Consider the following 22,284-nt stretch of genomic DNA (forward strand, 5'->3'; position numbering starts at 1 on the left):
CCTGGCTGTATCCGAATACAGCTCATTTACAAAACAAGGCAGAGTCTATTTGTCTGGTTTACTGACTGCTAGATTAGGCCAAGGGAAGAATGAAAGCAAGTAGGCCCCTGACTATCCAGAAGTTCTCTTATTGGTGGTGAAAATCAAAACCAAACGAGGGAAGTTTTTGTTTTTGTTTTAGTAGATCTTTATTGGAGTATAATTGCTTCACAATACTGTGTTAGTTTCTGTTGCACAACAAATCGAATCAGCATACGCATACACATGTCCCCATATCCCCTCCCTCTTGAGCCTCCCTCCCATCCTCCCTATCCCACCCCTGTAGGTCATCGCAAAGCACCTAGCTGATCACCCTGTGCTGTGCAGCTGCTTCCCACCAGCCAACTATTTTACATTCTGTAGTGTATATATGTCGACGCTACTCTCACTTCGCCCCAGCTTTGCTCTCCCACCCCATGTTCTCAAGTCCATTCTCTACATTTACCTCTTTATTCCTGCCCTCTAGCTAGGTTTATCAGTACCTTTTTTTTTTTTTTAGATTCCATATATATGTGTTAGCATACGGTATTTGTTTTTCTCTTTCTGACTTACTTCACTAGGTATGACAGTCTCTAGGTCCATCCACCTCACTACAAACAACTCAATTTCATTTCTTTTTATGGCTGAGTAATATTCCATTGTATATATGTACCACATCTTCTTTATTCATTCATCTGTTGATGGACGTTTAGGTTGGCTCCTTGTCCTGGCTATTGTAAATAGTGTTGTAATGAACATTGGGGTGCATGTCTCTCTCTTTTTTTTTTTTTGCGGTACGCGGGCCTCTCACTGCTATGGCCTCTCCCGTTGCAGGTCACAGGCTCCAGACGTGCAGGCTCAGCGGCCATGGCTCACGGGCCTAGCCGCTCCACGGCATGTGGGATCTTCCCGGACCAGGGCATGAATCTGTGTCCCCTGCATTGGCAGGCGGACTCTCAACCACTGCGCCACCAGGGAAGCCCTGCATGTCTCTTTTTGAATTATGGTTTTCTCAGGGTATACGCCTAGTAGTGGGATTGTTCAGTCACATGGTAGTTCTATTTTTAGCTTTTTAAGGAACTTCCATTCTGCTTTCCATAGTGGTTTTATCAATTTACATTCCCACCAATAGTGTAGGAGGGTTCCCTTTTCACCACACCCTTCCCAGCATTTACTGTTTCTAGCTTTTTTGATAATGGCCATTCTGACTGGCGTGAGGTGATACCTCACTGTAGTTTTGATGTGCATTTCTCTAATAATTACTGATGTTGAGCATCTTTTCATGTTCCTCTTGGCCATGTGTATGTCTTCCTTGGTGAAATGTCTACTTAGGTCTTCTGCCCATTTTTTAACTGGATTGTTTGTTTTTTTGATATTGAGCTCCATGAGCTGTTTGTATATTTTGGAGATTAATCCTTTGTCTGTTGTTTCATTTGCAAATATTTTCTCCAATTCTGAGTGTTGTCTTTTTGTCTTGTTTGTGGTTTCCTTTGCTGTGCAAAAGCTTTTAAGTTTAATTAAGTCCCATTTGTTTATTTTTGTTTTTATTTCTGTTACCTAGGAGGTGGATCAAAAAAGATCTTGCTGTGGTTTATATCAAACAGTGTTCTTCCTCTGTCTTCCTCTAAAACTTTTATAGTGTCTGGTCTTACATTTAAGTCTTTAATCCATTTGGAGTTTATTTTTGGTTATGGTGTTAGGTGTTCTAATTTTATTCTTTTACATGTAGCTGTCCAGTTTTCCCAGCACCACTTATTGAACAGACTGTCTTTTCTCCATTGTATATGCTTACCTCCTTTGTCATAAATTAGTGGACCATAGATGCGTGGGTTGATCTCTGGGCATTCTATCCTGTACCATTGATCTATATTTCTGTTTTTGTGCCAGTACCATACTGTCTTGATTACCGTATCTTTGTGGTATAGTTTGAAGTCAGGGAGCCTGATTCCTCCAACTCCATTTTTCTTTCTTAAGATTGCTTTGGCTATTCGGGTCTTTTGTGTTTCCATATGAATTGTAAGATTTTTTCTTCTAATTCTGTGAAGAATGCCATTGGTACTTTGATAGGAATTGCACTGAATCTGTAGATTGCTTTGGGTAGTATAGTCATTTTCACAATATTGATTCTTCCAATCCAAGAACATGGTGTATATCTCCAACTGTTTATGTCATCTTTGATTTCTTTCATCAGCATTTTATAGTTTTCTGAGTACAAGTCTTTCACCTCCTTAGGCAGGTTTATTCCTAGGTATTTTATTCTTTTTGTTGCAATAGTAAATGGGGGCTTCCCTGGTGGTGCAGTGGTTGAGAGTCCACCTGCTGATGCAGGGGACACGGGTTCATGCCCCGGTTTGGGAAGATCCCACATGCCGCGGAGCGGCTGGGCCTGTGCACCATGGCCGCTAAGCTTACGTGTCCAGAGCCTGTGCTCCACAGCGGGAGAGGCCACACAGTGAGAGGCCCACGTACCGCAAAAAAAAAAAAAAAAGTAAATGGAATTGTTTCCGTAATTTCTCTGTTTTTTCGTTGTTGGTGTATAGGAATGCCAGAGATTTCTGTGCATTAATTTTGTATCCTGCAATCTTACCAAATTCATTGATTAGTTCTAGTAATTTTCTGGTGGCATCTTTAGGATTTTCTATGTATAGTAACATGTCATCGGCAAACAGTGACAGTTTTACTTCTTTTCAATTTGTATTCCTTTTATTTCTTTTTCTTCTCTAATTGCCGCGGCTAGGACTTCCAAAACTATGTTGAACAAGAGTGGTGAGAGTGGACATCCTTTTCTTTTTCCTGATCCTAGTGGAAATGCTTTCAGTTTTTCACCATTGAGTATGATGCTTGCTGTGGGTTTGTCGTATATGGCCTTTATTATGTTGAGGTAGGTTCCCTCTATGCCCATTTTCTGGAGAGTTTTTATCATAAATTGGTGTTCAATTTTGTCAAAAGCTTTTTCTGCATCTATTGAGATGATCATATGGTTTTTATTCCTTAATTTGTTAATGTGGTGTATCACATTGATTGATTTGCGTATATTGCAGAATCCTTGCATCCCTGGGATAAATCTCACTTGATCATCTTGTATGATCCTTTTAATGTGCTGTTGGATTCTGTTTGCTAGTATTTTGTTCAGCATTTTTGCATCTATGTTCATCAGTGATCTATAATTTTCTTTTTTTGTGGTATCTTTTTCTGGTTTTGGTATCAGGGTGATGGTGGCTTCACAGAACGAATTTGGGAGTGTTTTTCCCTCTGCAATTTTTTGGAAGAGTTTGAGAAGGATTGGGTTAGCTCTTCTCTAAATGTTTGATAGAATTCGCCTGTGAAGTCATCTGGTCCTGGACTTTTGTTTGTTGGAAGATTTTAAATTTTGGTTTCAATTTCATTACTTGTGATAGGTCTGTTTATATTTTCTAATTCTTCCTGGTTCGGTCTTGGAAAATTGTGCCTTTCCAAGAATTTGTCAGTTTCTTTGTGGTTGTCCATTTTATTGGCGTATAGTTGTTTGTAGTAGTCTCTTCTAATCCTTTGGATTTCTGCAGTGTCAGCTGTGATTTCTCCTTCTTCATTTCTAATTTTATTGATATCAATCCTCTCCCTTTTTTTCCTTGATGAGTCTGGCTAAAGGTTTATCAATTTTGTTTATCTTCTCAAAGAACCAGCTTTTAGTTTTATTGATTTTTGCTATTGTTTTCTTCATTTCTATTTCATTTATTTGTGCTCTGATCTTTGATTTATTTCCTTCTACTGACTTTGGGTTTTCTTTGCTCTTCTTTCTCCACCTGTTTTAAGTGTAGGGTTAGATTGAAATTTTTCTTGTTTCTTGAGGTGAGACTGATTGCTATAAACTTCCCTCTTAGAACTGCTTTTGCTGCATCCCATAGGTTTTGGGTCTTCATGTTTTCATTGTCATTTGTTTCTATGTATTTTTTTATTTCTTCTTTGATTTCTTCAGTGATCTCTTGGTTATTTGGTAGCGCACTGTTTAGCCTCCAGGTATTTGTGTTTTTTACAGTTGTTTCCTGTAATTGATTTCCAATCTCATAGCATTGTGGTCAGAAAAGATGCTTGATATGATTTCAATTTTCTTAAATTTTCCGAGGCTTGATTGTGACCCAAGATGTGATCTATCCTGGAGAACGTTCCATGTGCACTTGAGAAGAAAGTGTATTCTGCCACTTTGGGGTGGAATGTTCTATAAATACTAATTGGATGTATCTGGTCTACCGTGTCATGTAACGCTTGTGTTTCCTTACTTACTTTCTGTTTGGATGATCTGTCCATTGGTGTAAGTGGGATGTTAAAGTCCCCTACTATTATTGTGTTACTGTTGATTTCTCCTTTCATGGCTGTTAGCATTTGCCTTACGTATTGAGGTGCTCCTATGTTGGGTGCTTATTTATAATTGTTATATCTTCTTCTTGGATTGATCCTTTGATCATTATGTAGTGTCCTTCCTTATCTCTTGTAACAGTCTTTATTTTAAAGTCTATTTTATCTGGTATGAGTATTGCTACTCCAGCTTTCTTTTGATTTCCATTTGCATGGAATATCTTTTTCCATCCCTTTACTTTCAGTCTGTATTGTCCCTAGGTCTGAAGTGGGTCTCTTGTAGACAGCATCTATATGGGTTTTGTTTTTGTATCCATTCAGCCAGTCAGTGTCTTCTGGTTTGGGCATTTAATCCATTTCCATTAAAGGTTATTATCAATATGTATGTTCCTATTACCATTTTCTTAATAGTTTTGGGTTTGTTTTTGTGGGTCTTTTTCTTCTCTTGTGTTCCCCACTGGTTTGGTGGTGCTATATTCTCTCAGCTTTTGTTTGTCTGAAAAGCTTTTGACTTCTCCATCGAATCTGAATGAGATCGTTGCTGGGTAGAGTAATCTTGGTTGTACGTTTTTCTCTTTCATCACTTTAAGTGTATCCTGCCACTCCCTTCTGGCCTGCAGAGCTTCCACTGAAAAATCAGCTGATAACGTTATGGGGATTCCTCTGCATGTTATTTTTTGGTTTTCCACAAGGGAAGTTTTAGTTGAGGCAGATGCTACCTTCAGAGTGCCAGAAGAGTCATGTCCTCAGCATGGGCTGGGCTGGAGAGCGGAACTCTGCTTCCCAGCCCCATCCAACCCTCAGCCAGCATTTGATACGAGGCAAGGCAGAACTCCGAGGCTCTGCCAAAGCACACCATTCCTTCAGGCCACTGGAGTTCTCTGCCAGCCCCTGTGTTAGCCACATGGGAGATATGGAGCCTAAATCAGGGACCATCCTGCCAAGGAACCACAGTCCGGGAAGAAGGAGCCTGGATAACAAGGTAGAAAGTCCTGGCAAAGCATAACTTGGTCTGGGACAGGAAGGATTGATTCAAGGTAATTTAAAGAATTTGTTCAGGGCACCCCCTGGAACCCAGAGGTGGGATGCACAGGTGGTCCTGGACCAGAGCCGGGAGCTGCACAGTTGGAAGCAGGTGCCTGTTTATTTCAGTGTCTGCCGCAGGCTTTGCAAGCCGGCTTTCTACCTTGATGTGTGGAGGGCTCATCCATAAGCCTAGGGTGGAGACACAGAGAAAGTTTGTAAGTGGCCCTAAAAAAATACGCAGGCTTTTCAAAAGTCCGTTTAAAAGGCTCGGCCTGCTGATGAAAACTGTCAAGCTTCTTTGCTCTTGGCCGGGATTAAGTCAACCTAGGCAGTAACACTGGAATCGCACACTCACCAGCTTCTCTGATTGGCTGCTGGTGACATAATAGAAGTTCAGGAAGGTGATTGGTGGGCCAGGCGCGGCTGCTGAGCCGTGAACCTAAAAAAGGAACAGAATGGGGCGGGGCCGGGGGGGGGGAGCCACCAACCAACACATTTTAAAGCATAGGCTTCCTGTTTTAAATAATAAAGACGGTGTTCAAGATAGTGATATCTCTGCATGGTCCCTAAGGTGTACCTGGGTTCCTTTGTGTTGCTTCTGCCTCCCCCGTCCCAGGTGTCTCACTCTCTCTCTCCCTGGAGACTTGCAGGCAAGTGCCGACAGGTCCCCCTCCACTGCCAGTCCCCCTCTCTCTGCCCAAACCTGCTCTCTGCAGCCCGGAGGCGGGCAGCCCAGGCCGGCTGAGCCCCCGGGGCTTTCCCTGCTCCAGCAGCCATGCTGGCAGCATCTCGAGCTGTGCCCTGGTGCTGGGGCAGGCAGCCTCCTTGACAAATTCTCCAACAGAGCAAAGCCACAGCGGGACCAATGAACATGACGAGAAGCACGAACGTGTCGGCCTAGCCGGGAGAGGACTGTTTTCTTTAACACAGCAGGGGCTGGGGCCGGGCTCACCTGGGGAGTCACTGCACATCCTCTGGCCTTAGCAGGCGACCAGAGAAGAGAATGCAGGCAAAACAGCCGGTGGCCTCAAGGGACAGTATGTGGGGAATTTTAGAAAGGCTCTGGGTTTGCAGAAGGGAACAGCACAACGTGGCAGGGAAGCCATTGAGGTTGCGATTCTACCCCTGATGTGCTGCAAACTTGCTGTGTGATTTTCGGGCTCTTCTCTGAGTCTCTGTTACCTCCCCTGTGGAGTGCAGGATACAATCCAATCATCTCCAGGCCTTTTCCATCTCAGGCTTATGGAACACTGGTGTTCCAGGGGCAAAACGAGGTGTTCCCACACCAATAGTATTAATAATGCCTGATGTTTATTAACCTTCCTACCATGGGGCAGGTGCTGTGCTGGGGGCTTTACAGACACTAGTGCTAATCTGCAGAATAATCCTGCCAAGTAAGTATCGTCTCCATTTTAGAAGAGGAAGCAGGTTCCAAGAGATTGATTAACCTGTCCACCGTCCCACAGCTAATACTCTTAATTTGAACCCAGGTCTTTCTGACTGCAAAGTCTCCCAAATATAATTATTTTTTTCCTTTTTGATTTGCTAAAAAAAAAAAGCTAATGACTAGTACTTGGTCAATTTTAAGTTTTTCTCCCAATATTTTTCTTTGATGACTACTATCAAATAGTAGCAGAACACCCAAACCTCTTGGAAAATGAATACTGGAAATGAAATGAATGCACTGGAGACTCTTGGAAACTGGATCCTGAGGAAACCTGTCTGGAGCCTCAGCAGCTCGCCTCCTTCATGAACCAGTCTGCTTGAGGCACGTCAGTGTGCAAGTTTAATCAAGCAGAACATTTCTGACCCAACTAGATGCTAAGTACATCAACATATTCTCAGCTAAATCATGGCTCGTATGAGACATAGAAATACAGGTGTTTCATCATCTTCTGCAAAGGAAGCTGACTTCCAGGTGCTCTGCGACCGAAAACAGGTTTGCGCACCCTGGTTCTGACTCCAAGAAGATGCAATTTACAGGCAGGAAAACTTCCTGGACGAACAGAGTGAGGGAGGGCTCTCTCAGCACCTTAGAAAACCCAGCCCTGCGAGGTGTCTGCTTCTCTTCCCTGGGAGTCAGAAGATGTCCTTTCCCTTTAAATGTGCACCTGGAAAGTTCTCTATCAAACCAGACTGACACAGGCAGGCCCTCCACCCTGCCAACAAGAGCAGTCACTGAGATCCAGGATGGCTGTTGACTAGCTGGCGGGGTTAGCACAGATGGACTAGCTGGACCACGGACAGAAGGGGGGCACTTGCCACGAAGGGACCACACTCCACAGGCCCAGGGGGTGGAGCCCGCGATCTCCTGACTCCCACAGCTGCCCTCGGACCTCACCTCTCTCCCTCTGAGGCTCAGGCCACGAGCCAGAACACTGTTCCTCTTGCTGACCTCCGACATTCGTTGCAGGCCTTGGAGCCCTGCTCACCAGCCCCCCCAGGGTCACATTCCCTGCTGCTGTCCTGGCGATTTCTGACATCTACGTGCACAACTCACCCTTCAACTATGTTTCTCAGGACAGCATTGCTGTTTCAGGAAGGTGGCCAGGGTCTAATCGTTCTGCAGTCCCATTTCCACTATGTAAACTGCTACAAATTTTAAGAGACGTGTGTGCTGAGAAGTCTTAAAATAAAGTCAAACCACTGTGCTGGTGCAGGAATCTTAGTACAGATCCAGACTTTTTACTGCACTCCTACTGAAAGCGAGGTGTTATGAAGCGTATTATCCCACCGGATCCTAAAGGTAAGCATTTGAACTTTTACTTTTGTATTTATAGTTAATCTAGCTCTAAAAAGGGTTTGGGCATCTCTAAAAAAGCAGTTGTGGTGCTACTATGTGATGTCAGGATTAATATCACTACAGTTTTACAGATTAAAAAAAAAAAACCCTGATGGGACTTCCCTGGTGGTCCAGTGGGTAGGATTCCGCACTCCCAAGGCAGGGGGCCCGGGTTCGATCCTTGGTAGGGGAACTAGATCCCGCATGCCACAACTAAGAGTCCGCATGCCGCAACTAAGAATCCAAATGCCACAACTAAATATCCCACATGCAGCAATTAAGTCCCGACACAGCCAAATTAATTAATTAATCAATCAATTAATGAAAAAAAACAAACCCTGAGACTTAGAATAAATGTGGTCCCCAAGGCTACATAGTAATTGGTATAATGGAAGCTTGAACTTAAATCGAAGAGGTATAGTGAGAAGAACAGAGTGCAAAATGGGAATATTAACATCCACCTGGCAGGGTTATTGTAGGAAAATGATACAGTTTACGTGAAGGGGAGGCGAGCACAGCAATGTTGCCTTCCTTCCCCTCCATCTTCAGATTCTCAGCTCTTTCCATTATACCACTCTGCCTCCTCTTCACCGCAGCTCATCAGAGAGGATATTATACATCAGCTTTACAATCGATAAAATACTACCACGGTCATTTACTTTGAGCTTCACGCCAACCCGTGCAAAGTAGGCATTATCCCCATTTTCCAGACGAGGAAACCCAACTTCTTAGAGGATGAATGACCTCCTGGGGCTTCTCAGGTGACAAGCAGCAGGGTTGGGATTGGAACCCTAGTCTAACGACCCCCAGAGGTCACACCTTTCCCGTTAAACCACGCACTTTCTGAGTCAATAATTAAGCTTCTAACAGCAATAAGCATAGAAGGAATATGTATTTCCTTTAGATAAGTTAATACTATGTGGAAATATCATTTGGGAATTGGAAAGTAGAAACGCTTTCTCTTCTGTGAGTAAAAAGGAAAGAGAAACTGAGAAGAGTGTTCACTACAAAATCGTACGTACGTACGTAATCGTGTAAAATAATCATGTAGTTTAAGGTTCACACGCAAACCTGATGAAAACATAAAAATATATATAGGGCTTCCCTGGTGGCGCAGTGTTTGAGAGTCCGCCTGCCGATGCGGGGGACGCGGGTTCGTGCCCCGGTCCGAGAGGATCCCACGTTCCGCGGAGTGGCTGGGCCTGTGAGCCGTGGCCACTGAGCCTGTGCGTCCGGAGCCTGTGCTCTGCAACGGGAGAGGCAACAGCGGTAAGGGGCCCGCGTACCGCAAAAAAAAAAAAAAAAAAAAAAAAAAAAAAATATATATATATATATATATATATATAAATAAAGCAGAAAAATATTCTGATAGAAACATCATAAAATATGCTTACTGCATATTTTAAAAATAAATGTATTTTACATTTATAAATGAGTTAAACATTTGTAAAACTTTCATTCTTTTGTTGGAAGAAAATCTGTTTCTTTTGTCTTGAATAAAGATATCTGGGAAACATATGTTTGTTGTTCTAGTTAAATAAAACCACTGAGAGCTCTACATTTGTGGTGGCTGTGGCTGTACTCTTAATAAAAATAATGAAAATATTACCCAAGCCCCTCCCTGACCTGCTGACTTGGAAACAGGTCACCTCCCAGTGAATTCACAGTTATGTGCTTCGATTAGCATCGGATTCTGGAAGAGCTCCAAAATTTGAAAACCAAACTGCTTTCAGCATCTGGTCCTCCCAAAAAGGAAACCTTAAAATTATCTTTGAGTTATGAAGGATGCATAATAAGGTTATGTTAAACAACTAGAGTATAGTTACAAAAGAAAAACTGAAATGGAATCTCCTGTACCAGGGATGGAATCAAGTCTAAATAAATATTTAAATCACAACGTAAATGCATTTGATGAAAATTTTCAATCAAGGTTTTTGGACTAAAGCATATATTGGAACCTTACTCATTTGGTTTCAATTAAGTTTTCAATATAAAAATATGTAATTGGCCAAGGAACAGGGTGTCAAAACCTCAGATCTCACAGGGCCAGGCAGGTAATAGAAACCAGAGTTTGGAGAGATGAGTTCCCTCACCTGCAAAATGAGAATAATAAAAATATATGTCTCACAGCACTGTTATGAGGCTTAAGTTAATGCCCGTGAAAAAGGATTCAGAGACATGTATATAGCTGTTAAGACTCTGCACAAATAGTGGCCATTGTGTTTGTATAATCTTTCCCCAACTGCTTTCTTTGAATGACATCACGAAGTCCTAAGAAGCTACTCTTTCTTTTACACACCCTCGACACACCCACAATCTTTCTTCTTTCCCATCCGTGATGAAGCTGATACAATGGCACAGGAACATCTAAAAGAGGGAAGTCAAACAAAGTGGGATGTTCCTGCTTCATCATTTTCCTCAACAAACTTTTGTGAGAGCTTCCATGGGCAAGGCATGGGTGACTAGAAGAAATGAAGAGAGTTCTTACCAGTCATCCCATGAAGAGAGAACAGTTTTCATCGCACTTCAGACAGAAACCAGGGTACAGACTGTCTGAAAAGGTCCAGGGGAGCACTGCCCAGGGGAGGCATCGTGGGAGCCACAATTTTAAACTGTACAGTGGCACATTAAAACAAAAAAAGTAGGGACTTCCCTGGCGGTCCAGTGGTTAAGACTTCACCTTCCAATGTAGGGGGTGTGGGTTCAATCCCTGGTCGGGGAGCTAAGATCCCACGTGCCTCAGGGCCAAAAAACCAAAACAGAAAACAGAAGCAATATTGTAACAAATTCAATAAAGACTTTTAAAATGGTCCATATCAAGAAAAAAAAAATCTTAAAAAGTAAAAAGAAACAGGTGAAATTAGTATTAACACTAGCACTAATGATATATTTAGCCAAGGTATCCAAAATATTATCATCTCAATATACAATCAATACTAAAAATTATTCATGAGCCATCCTACATTCTTTTTTTCATGCTAAGTCTTCGAAATCTGGCATAAATTCTACACTCACATCACATCTCACTTTGCAGCGGTCATATGTCAAGGGCTCTATGGCCACATGTCTAGTGGCCACCATGCTGGGCTGCACAGGTCTGTGAGATCTTTAGAGAAAAGGGCTAAAAAAAAGTGTTAACATACAAACAGCCAATATTTGAATGTTTGTTCTATATTACAGGGGCTCTGAGGTGCTATAGCTGAAAAGATCTGGAAGAGAGTTGTTCCAGACAACTGAAAAGGAAAGAAACTGTTCTGAAAAGAGTTGTTGCCTTGGAACACAGACCTGGGTGCCGTGCTCCAATCTGGAGTACTCCGCAAGGCCACCCGGCCCCGGAGCTTCCCTGGAGGACCAGCGGAGGCCGCTATTGAAGCTGCATCCCAGCCCAGCTTCTCCCTCAGCCTGCCCTCGCTGCCCTTGCTTTCTTCCAGGGGCTGTTCCTCTACCACTCCCCAATAAACCTCCTGCAGGCCGATCCCCTTCTCAGAGTCTGTTTCCCAGGGAACCCCCCTAGGACTTACACCATCCTTCTCGAGGGAAGTGACTCTATCAACAGACTGAGACTTTCGTCTGCCATAGTTGCCCAAGGACATGGAGGTCTGTGGGCCTTTTGTAGGATGATCAGCTACATCTCTGCAGCAAACGAGGAAAATATGTCATCACTGCAAATTCCCTCTTAGAAGTCCCTCCAGTCTCAGGAATCGTACTTGCTTCTCCAATTTCTATAAGACATTGAGAAACTTGCACTCAGTATGCGACTGTGGTAAGACTGGATGTCATCGGACGTCACAATGGGCCCCCCGTTTTGCCACTGCTGCCTCACATGTGAGGTGTGTAGATACTCAAGTCGAAAGCACCACTGGCTCTGGGGCAGGCTGAGGAGTCCTACTCTCCAGCAGAGGGCTGGAAGCAATGTACCCAGGCATTTCTTGGCATTGCACTGGAGGGCAACCAAACAGAGTAGGACCTCCTCTGAGTTGCCCCTGTGTCCTAAAGTCTAGCTTGGCTTAGAGATGAGAGGCAGCCCTGGTTTGCGACCCTAAAACTAAACTCTAAATTCTCAGGCCAAAAAATTAAAGCCCTACTTGCTGTTTCCTGTCAACTCCTTAACTCCTACCATTCCTATGAGGCCATCTCAAGGGCCTTCTCCATAAGACCTTTCTTCTGATTATTTTTAAAAGCTTTATTGAGATATAATTCACATACCATACAATTCACTGTTTAATATACTTAAACCACCGAATTTAAGTGCAATTCAATGGTTTTTAGTGTATTCCCAGAGTTGTGCAACCATAACCACGATCAGTTTTAGAACATTTTCAATAACCCAAAAAGAAACCCCTCATCTCTTAGCTGTCATTCCCAAGCCCCCTCCGTTACCCACCTCCGGCCTCAGGTAACCACTCACCTACCTTCTCTATACATTTGTCTATTCTGGGTATTCAATAGACACTGAGTCATACAATATGGGGTCTTTTGCGTGTGGCTTCTTTCGCTGAGTATAACGTGCTCAAGGTGCATCCCACGCTGCAGCATGTGTCAGCACTTCGTTCTTTCCTATTGCTGCATACTATTCCGTTGTAAGGGGTATACCACATTTTCTTTATCCATCATCGTGATGGACACTGGGATGTTTCCACTTCTCGGCTATCGTGGATCACCGTGCTGTGAGTATTTGCATACACGTTTTTGTTTGGGCGTCTGTGATCATTTCTCTTGGGTGCGTAGCTTAAAGTGGGGTTGTTGGATGATGTGGTAACTGTTTAACCACTTGAGGAAGTGCCTGATGGTTTTCCACAACAGCTGCACTCTCAATTCCCACAAGCAGTGGCTGAGGGCTCTGATTCTCCACATCTTCACCAATGCTTACCATTTTCTGTTGTTTTTGATTAGGGCCACCCTAGTGGGTGTAAACTGGTAGCTCATTGTGGTTTGATTTGCATTTTCCTGATGACTAATGATGTCGAGCATCTTTCCATGTGCTTATTGGCTGTTTATCTTCTTTGGAAAAATGTCTATTCAGATTCTTTGCCCATTTTAAAATATGGTTGTCTTCTTATTATTGAATTAAATCGTCCTTTATATATCCTAGGTACAAGGACCTTCTCCAATATATAATTTGCAGATATTTTCTCCCATTCTGTGGGTTGTCTTTTCACTTTCTTGATGGTGTCCATTGAAGCACAAAAGTTTAAAATTTTGATGATGTCTAGTATATTTTTTTCTTTTGTTGCTTGCACTTTTGGTGTTCTAAGAAACCGTTGACTAATTCAAAGTTATGATTTACTCATGTTTTCTTCTAAGAGTTATATATTTTTAGCTGTTACACTTAGGCTTTGATCCATTTGAGTTAATTTTGGTATGGTGTGAGGTAAGGGTTCAGCTTTTTTGACCCTCCCAATTGAATGTGACCTTTCCCACTTAGTCAGTCAGGATAGGCTAGGTTATGTTGCAGTAACAAGTATTTCCCAAATCTCAGAGGCTACAACCACAAATGTTTGTTTTCCACTCAAGCTAAGAGTGCATCGTGGGTCAGCTGTGGCTCTGCTCCACGTTTTCTTCACTCTGCGACCCAGACTGTTGGCGTTGCCTCTGCCTGGAACACTGCCAGTCCTATGGCAGGGGGAAACAAGACAGGATAGACTCTGGGCTGACTCCTTAAGTTTCTGTCCAGAAGTGACATGTGTCTCTTCCATTTTCACTTCATTGGCCAAAACAAGTCATAAGGCTAAATCTGATGTCTATGGGGAAAGAAAATTAATCCTCCCGTAGGGCAGGCACTCCAAGGAGGAAACACTGATCATTCAGGGGAACAGGAATACAATTTAACACTTCCTCACTATCCCCTGTATGACTTGATGCCTTGTTCTCCTGGTTTTCCTTCCGAACTCAGCATGCCAGGACCTGAATTTATCACCGTCCCCATCACCCCAAAATCTGCTCCTCGTCCTGGACCCCTGACTTGGGAGACAGCACCCCATCCTCCTGGTTGCCCCAGCCAGAACCTTGACACCACCTTCTCCATGTTCAACCATCAAGGTGTACTGAGTCTGCTTCCCAAACATCAGATGAAGTTGTCTCTCTGGGTCCATTCTTGGTGATTGTGCCCTAGATCACCACTGTCTCTCCACTGGATGATCAGAGTCCTGTCCCTTCAAATCCATTCTCCATGTTGAGGCCATAATCATTTCCATAAAATGAAAATCGTTTTCCACTCTCCAGCTCAAAATCCCTGCTGGCTCTTCATTGCTCTGGGGATAATGATTAATACACTAACAGGCCTTGTAAGACCTTTCATGATCTGGCTTCAGTCATCTCTCCAGCCTCACTTCTGTATGGTATCAGCCTGGCATTTTATTGCTCTTGAGTTAACTTTAGTTCCCTAAATGCACGGTGATGACTTCACTCAGGGCTTTTATCCCCACGTGTGCGATACTGTTCCTCCTCTTCTGGGTAAATCGTACTTGTTCTTAAAGTACGAGGCTGGGCATCACTTGCTCCTTCCTTCAGACTAGGCGATCACTAAGTGATGGGAAGATGGTTTAGCTAAGAGGCTAAAAGGAAGGGCTCTGGAACCTGACGCCCCAGTTTTGAATCCTGGCTGTCATCTACTGTGATGTGAAACAGTGTGCAGGGTATAGCTTCCCTGGGCCTCCATTTCCTCAGGCATAAAATAGGGGATAATAAGAGTCCCTATAACATAAGGCTGTGGGGAGGATTAATGAATAAATACAGAGAGAATGCTGACAATAGCACCTGACACACTGGGAGGACTCAAACAATACTTGCCTTTACTTTTATGTATCTTCATAGCAGCCTATAGTGACCCCTATAATTCAGCATTTATCAGACAAACATAATTCACAATTTACTGACCTGACTACTTTTCTGCATTGTAAGATCCTTAGAGTTGGGACAATGTCTTATTCATTATTAGTGCTCCAGTTGACACGTAGTTAGCACTTATTAAACATTTATTAAGTATGAAGTCAATTAATCCATGAACTTCTCCTCATGGCATTGATCCCTTCTCATCTTGTATTATGATATGAGGATGAACTCTGTTCTCCCTACTTGCTAATCTTACAGAGGGCGGGATCCCATCTCCCCCCAGCCCCACATCGCTAAGCAACATTGAATTACTATCAGTTGAATTCAATTCTCTTGAGAGCCTTTAGCCTTTTCCTGCTTTTCCACCTGCTACAGTCCCTGATGTATAATACTTCCACGTAACCCAGGGTAACCTGGAATTCCAGGGAAAGACTTTCTTTTATCTGTAGCCCAAACATTATAGTTGGTCGGTCATATAGGAAGGGGTTGAGGATAATGAAACTCAAGTTAGAGTTAGGAGCTACATTTAGGTGGGGTGTCCTGTAATTTCTGAAAAGAATATGAGCCTGGAGATTTTGTTCTTCTTGATCTCATAAAAGCTACTGAAACCCTAGGTGCTGTTACAATTGACCTACCTGCTGGGTGGGTAGAAGAGCAGGCTGAAGTGAAGGGGGGATTAAGTGGGATGTAAAAGCTGCAGGTTTTAGTCCAGGCTGTCAGCAAATACGTGTGGCCTTGGAAGGTGCAACCTGTCTGGGACCTCCTTATCCCACCGGGACAGTGAGGGAGGGTAAACGGTCTCTAGGCTCCCCAGCGAGTCTGATATTTCAGGCATCATCTCTCCAGAAGGAGCTCATTCTAGGAAGGAATGTTTTTATCATTCCACTTGATCTCAGAAGAAATAGAAATAGTGTAGGAGAAACTAAGCCAGATGACTTTAGTCCCAAGGCTAGTGATGGCTGAAAATAATCACAGGAGACATCATCTGGATGAACTTGGAGAGAATTACCCACCTCTTGCAGGCAAGGGCCAAAGTGGGGTGTGATGCTGAACAGCAAGTGGACTTCTGAGCCGGACAGACCCGAACGCAAACCCCAGCCTCGCCATGTACTAGCTGTGGGGTGGTGGGCCCGCTACGGAACCTCTTTAACCCTGAGTTTCCTCGGTTGTAAAAAAAAAACAGGAATCATACGGGTGCTGTTGAAGCAGGGCAAGGATTAAAGGAAGCGGTTTATGTATGGCCCCTGGTGTTCACAGGCCTTTGGCAACTGTTGGGTCATTTCCCTCTTCCATTCCATCCTCCATTAGTTTAAAGGACTTGCACACTCACTGGTACCTGTGCCACTGGACCCACTTGCTCCTCAGCACAGGTTGGCAGTGGGCATTTCTGTGGTTAGATGAGCTCGGGAACTTTTTGGTCAGGACCACACAGAATGCCTGGGTCGACGAGCATCTTCTCTTAGTCAGATACAGTGAGTCTGATCAAATTCACACTCCTGCTTCTTTCTGTTCACTGAGGGTGTTTTGGTAGTTAGGGGACCAGCAGCACTGGGGGTCCTGGAGGGCAGGGCTCAGCGGGGAGACACGGGGCCACACAGTACCTCAGTGGAGCAGGAATCCATGATCCAGCTGGAGCCGCAACCCAGGACTGGCCGTGGAGACACTTTAGGAACAACAGGACTACCTCTTACTTGTAAGGAGTTCTGCTCACGTGACAGAGTATAGAAGGCCTCTCAACACGCGGCTCTCCCGACGCTCGCCTGGGGATTGTGTGGGCACACGCAGTGTGCAGGGGCAGCCCTCCAGGGCCGCACTGCCTTGTACTCGTACCCTTGCCATTTTTTCTCCCATCCGCAAAGACTGCTCCTGCTGCAACCACATGAGCAAGCTCAGCCGTCGCCTCCCTCAGGTAGGCCCGATGTCTCCCGGCTGCTCTGGGGAAGAGCTCACCTGGGATTTGCTCATGAGTCTCGGGTCACCAAGTCCCAAACTTTTTCCGAGGTTGCCCGGCTGAGAAAGGGACATGTTATGACCGGAAGCCATGACTCAATTCTAGGGGACGCTGCTTTGGGAATCAGGCTTTGCATTAGACAGTTGTGAATTCTCAGAGTGTTTTAAGGAATTCTAGCCAGATATCAGGGAGATTTCTTTATTTAGGCTTTACTTAGTCAACTAGTCATTTTTATAGGGCAGAGAGTAAAAGCTTCCCCAAAAGTCAAGTATTAGTCAAATGGAAGCAACATGAATGGTAACAGCTACCGTTGACCGTGTACCTTCTGTGTGCCCAGCTGTGGATAAGCACAGTGGTTACGGGCGCCTAGACTGGATTCAGACTATTCAAACGTGTGTGTGGATCTTGGCTCTACCGCTTAACTAGCTGTGTGACATTGGGTAAATTATTTAACCTCTCTGAGCCTCAGTTTCCTCATTTGTAGGATAGTAATAGTACCGACCTTATAGGGTTGCAGTGAGGGTAAATGAGTTAATGCAAGAAACAGTCCTTAGCACAGTAAGCATTATCAAATTCTCACTACTCAACATGCAAAACTTGGAACATGTTCAACAGTGAAAGTTAATAAAAGACTAGAACGACCCAATAAAGACAGGACCACTAAGGATGCAGGTCCTGCAGGAGGGAAGATTGGGTCACCCCAGTAGGACAGTAGAAACACGGAACGGGTGATGAAAGAAAGATGCTGGACGTGTCTGCTGTGACACCCTGACCAGTTCAGAAAAATTAGGTGGGTGTATTTTCTTCCTTGCTTGATAATGTGTAGTACACACACTCACTCACTGACCGGCTCATATGTTTTTTTTTTGCGGTACATGGGCCTCTCACTGTTGTGGCCTCTCCCACTGTGGAGCACAGGCTCCGGACGTGCAGGTCCAGCAGCCATGGCTCACGGACCCAGCCGCTCCGCGGCATGTGGGATCCTCCCGGACCGAGGCACGACCCTGTGTCCTCTGCATCGGCAGGCAGACTCTCAACCACTGCACCACCAGGGAAGCCCTTGTATGTATTTTTACCCCCCTTTATTCTCCTCTATCATTTTCTGTAAGAAGCGGTGGTGAACTTCACATGTTAGTTTCTAGGTTACACGACAGTCAGGTGAGACTGTGATTGCAAGAGGAATTAGCATCACCCAGAGACGGATATAATGTTCTTTTCTGCCAGAAAGCAAGAGCATTTTCTTTTGTACCAAGGATAGTGCCTGGTGTCGGTGGAGCTGGGGGTGCTGCTGTTACCGTGGGAGGGTCACCTATGGATTAAATGGTGTGCACGGATGCCCTGTCACTGGAGTGGACGTGGCAGTTTTTATCTGGTAGGATGCAGACACACGTCTATTCTTTACACTCCACTCTGGAATGTAAACTACCTTTCTCAGGCTTTCTTACCTGGTGACTTCCTATCAGGTTTTGCCAGTTGGAGACGGTGGCAGGAGGTCGGAGGGTGAGGGAAGAGCGAAGTTCCCCGGTTTGCCTCCAATATTCGTGGTCCCCTGTGGCCTCTGGGCAGGGGTGAGACCGCTTTAGCAGCTCCCGCAGTGGCAGGGGCATTGGGCCGATTATCCAATGCTGCAAAACAAGCCTCCCCCAAACTTAGCAACTTCTAACAATAATCATTTTGTGATTCCCCCTCAGAGTCCTGGGAGTTTGACTGGTGGTCCTGGCTTGGGGTCTCATGCTTGGCCGCGGTCACTCACTCACTTGCCTGGCAGCTGGTGCTGTCGGCCAGAGCAGTTATACGTCCTCTCTGTGTGGCCTGGGCTTCCTTACAACATGGCGGCTGGGCTCTAAGAGCGAGTGCCCTGAGAGCCAAGGGGAAGGTGTGCCACATTTTAGGATCTCATCTTGTAAATCAGGTTATCTCATTTGCTGCATTCTATCTGTTAGAAACAAGTCACTGAGGCCAGCCCATATTCAGGGAAGGAGAATTAAGAGTCCACCTACTGATGGGAAGACGGTCAAAGAATTTGCAAACATATTTTGAAACCACCACAGGCAGCATCTCTGGATCACAGCAAGCAGGTCAGCTTGGAGATTGCAGCCTCGGGATGTTAGCTGCTTCCTGATCCTTGGGAGTCATCCCTCCCTCCTTCTCCCTTTTGTAACTAATTCCCTTGATAAAATCCCCTCTGTTTGATATACCCAGGACTGTTTCTCTTTTCCTGACGGATATATGCAGGCTATCCCTAGCTATCCAAACTCACCATCTGAATTGAATAGTAGAGTGACTTGTAGAAACATGAACTATTATCGTGTGCCAAGAACCATGCTAGGTGCTGAACATATGTTTCCTCATTTAATTCTAATACCAGCCCTGCCAGAGAGGTATGAGTGTACCTACCTCACAGCACAGAAACTGAAGCTCAGAAAGGTTAAATAACTTGCCCAAGAACACGGCTGGAAGGAAGTCTGACTCTCAGGTACGTTTATTTTTTGGGTCTCCTGGAGTTCGAGAAGAGCTACTTCCTGCCATAGAATTCCTTTTTCCTCAGAGGAAGTCTCAGCCCTCATCCTTATATACCTGTTTGATGACTCCCAACTTAGATATCTATACTTCAAAATGCATTGAGGAAAAGGAAGATAAGAATACATCTAGGAAAAGTGGAACACAAGAGACTCAAGCATTCATCGATTATGAAGCTACGGGGTGTGTAGGAAAAGGCACCAGACCAGGGAGTTTGCAGGCCTGCGTCAAGCCTCAGCCACGATGCTCATGTGCATTCTGACCCTCGGCTGTCATTTTCTCTCTTGCGGCCTCAGGGATCCCCACACTGGAAAATTACACTGATATTCTGTGCTCTTCTGAGTATTTACTGTCTAAACTAGTTGGGGACATAAAAGGCTATATTAGATACAGGGGGGACAAGTTAAAGTTAAAATAAAGCCAGCTTATAGGGCTTCTGAAAAAAATTTTATTTTATTATTTTTTAATACAGCAGGTTCTTATTAGTTATCTATTTTATACATATTACTGTATATGTGTCAATCCCAAACTCCAAATTCATCCCACTCCCCCCAGGCCCGCACCCCTGCTTTCCCCCCTTAGTGTCCATACATTTGTTCTCTACATCTGTACCTCTGTTACTGCCTTGCAAACCAGTTCATCTGTACCATTTTTCTAGATTCCACATGTATGCATTAATATACGATATTTGTTTTTCTCTTTCTGACTTACTTCACTCTGTATGACAGTCTCTAGGTCCAGCCATGTCTCTACAAATGACACAATTTCATTCCTTTTTATGGCTGGTATTTTTCCACTGTATATATGTACCACATCTTCTTTATCCATTCGTATGTTGATGGGTATTTAGGTTGCTTCCATGACCTGGCTATTGTAAATAGTGCTGCAATGAACATTGGGGTGCATGTGTCTTTTTGACTTATGGTTTGCTCTGGGTATATGGCCAGTAGTGGGATTGCTGGGTCATATAGTAATTTTATTTTTAGTTTTTTAAGGAACCTCCATACTGTTCTCCATAGTGGCTGTATCAATTTACATTCCCACCAACAGCACAAGAGGGTTCCCTTTTCTCCACACCCTCTCCAGCATTTGCTGTTTGTACATTTTCTGATGATGCCCATTCTAACTGGTGTGAGGTGATACCTCGTAGTTTTGATTTGCATTTCTCTAATAATTAGTGATGTTGAGCAGTTTTCATGTGCCTCTTGGCCATCTGTATGTCTTCTTTGGAGAAATGTCTATTTAGATCTTCTGACCATTTTTGGATTGGGTTGTTTTTTTAATATTGAGCTGCATAAGCTGTTTATATATTTTGGAGATTAATCCTTTGTCTGTTGATTTGTTTGCAAATATCTTCTCCCATTCTGAGGGTTGTCTTTTTGTCTTGTTTATAGTTTCCTTTGCTGTGCAGAAGCTTTTAAGTTTCATTAGTTCCCATTTGTTTATTTTTGACTTTATTTCCATTACTCTAGGAGGTGGGTCAAAAAAGATCTTGCTGTGATTTATGTCAAACTGTTCTTCCTATGTTTTCCTCTAAGAGTTTTATACTGTCCGGTCTTACATTTAGGTCTTCAATCCATTTTGAGTTTATTTTTGTGTATGCTGTTAGGGAGTGTTCTAATTTCATTCTTTTACATGTAGTTGTCCAGTTTTCCCAGCACCACTTATTGAACACACTGTCTTTTCTCCATTGTATATCCTTGCTTCCTTTGTCATATATTAGTTGACCATAGGTGTGGGGGTTCATCTCTGGCCTTTCTGTCCTGTTCCATTGATCTATATTTCTGTTTTTGTGCCAGTACCATATTGTCTTGATTACTGTAGCTTTGTAGTATAGTCTGAAGTCAGGGAGTCTGATTCCTCCAGCTTCATTTTTTTCCCTCAAGACTGCTATGGCTATTTGGGGTCTTTTGTGTCTCCATACAAATTTTAAGATTTTTTGTTCTACTTCTGTAAAAAACGCCATTGGTAATTTGATAGGGATTGCATTGAATCTGTAGATTGCTTTGGGGAGTACAGTCATTTTCAAAATATTGATTCTTCCAGTCCAAGAACATGGTATATCTCTCCATCTGTTTGTGCCATCTTTGATTTCTTTCATAAGTGTCTTACAGTTTTCTGAGTACAGTACCTCCTTAGGTAGGTTTATTCCTGGATATTTTATTCTTTTTGTTGCAATGGTGAATGGGATTGTTTCCTTAATTTCTCTTTCTGATCTTTCATTGTTAGTGTATAGGAATGCAAGAGATTTATTTTATTTCTTTTATTTATTTATTTTTCTTTTATTTTCTTTTCTTTTTTTTTTTGCGGTACACGGGCCTCTCACCGCTGTGGCCTCTCCCGTTGCGGAGCACAGGCTCCAGACGCGCAGGCTCAGCGGCCATGGCTCACGGGCCTAGCTGCTCTGCGGCATGTGAGATCTTCCCGGACTGGGGCACGAACCCATGTCCCCTGCATCGGCAGGCGGACTCCCAACCACTGCGCCACCAGGGAAGCCCTATTTCTTTTTTTTAAATAAATTTATTTATTTAGTTTTGGCTGTGTTGGATCTTCGTTGCTGTGTGCAGGCTTTCTCTAGTTGTGGCGAGTGGGGCTACTCTTTGTTGTGGTGCGTGTGCTTCTCATTGCGGTGGCTTAGCTTGTTGCGGAGCACAGGCTCTAGGTGTGCAGGCTTCAGTAGCTGTGGCACGCGGGCTCTAGAACGCAGGCTCAGTAGTTGTGGCACTCAGGCTCTAGAATGCAGGCTCAGTAGTTGTGGCACACGGGCTTAGTTGCTCCGTGGCATGTGGGATCTTCCCAGACCAGGGATCGAACCCATGTCCCC

General features: G+C 44.0%; 1 protein-coding gene and 1 long non-coding RNA gene across 4 annotated transcripts in view; one reads left to right on the forward strand and one right to left on the reverse strand.

Annotated features, from left to right (window-relative positions):
* LOC101339418 (phosphatidate cytidylyltransferase, mitochondrial) overlaps positions 1-22,284 on the reverse strand; it is a 269,881-nt gene that overhangs the window by 186,535 nt on the left and 61,062 nt on the right. The gene's annotated exons all lie outside the window — the stretch shown is intronic.
* The window catches only part of LOC109551429 (uncharacterized), a 33,438-nt gene continuing 17,089 nt past the window's right edge, over positions 5,936-22,284 (forward strand). The window contains exons 1-2 of the long non-coding RNA XR_002178200.3: positions 5,936-8,122; positions 11,339-19,416. This is a non-coding gene — a long non-coding RNA (uncharacterized lncRNA). The remainder of the gene's footprint in view (positions 8,123-11,338; positions 19,417-22,284) is intronic.

Source organism: Tursiops truncatus, chromosome 10 (assembly GCF_011762595.2).
Source record: "Tursiops truncatus isolate mTurTru1 chromosome 10, mTurTru1.mat.Y, whole genome shotgun sequence".
Lineage (NCBI taxonomy): Eukaryota > Metazoa > Chordata > Mammalia > Artiodactyla > Delphinidae > Tursiops > Tursiops truncatus.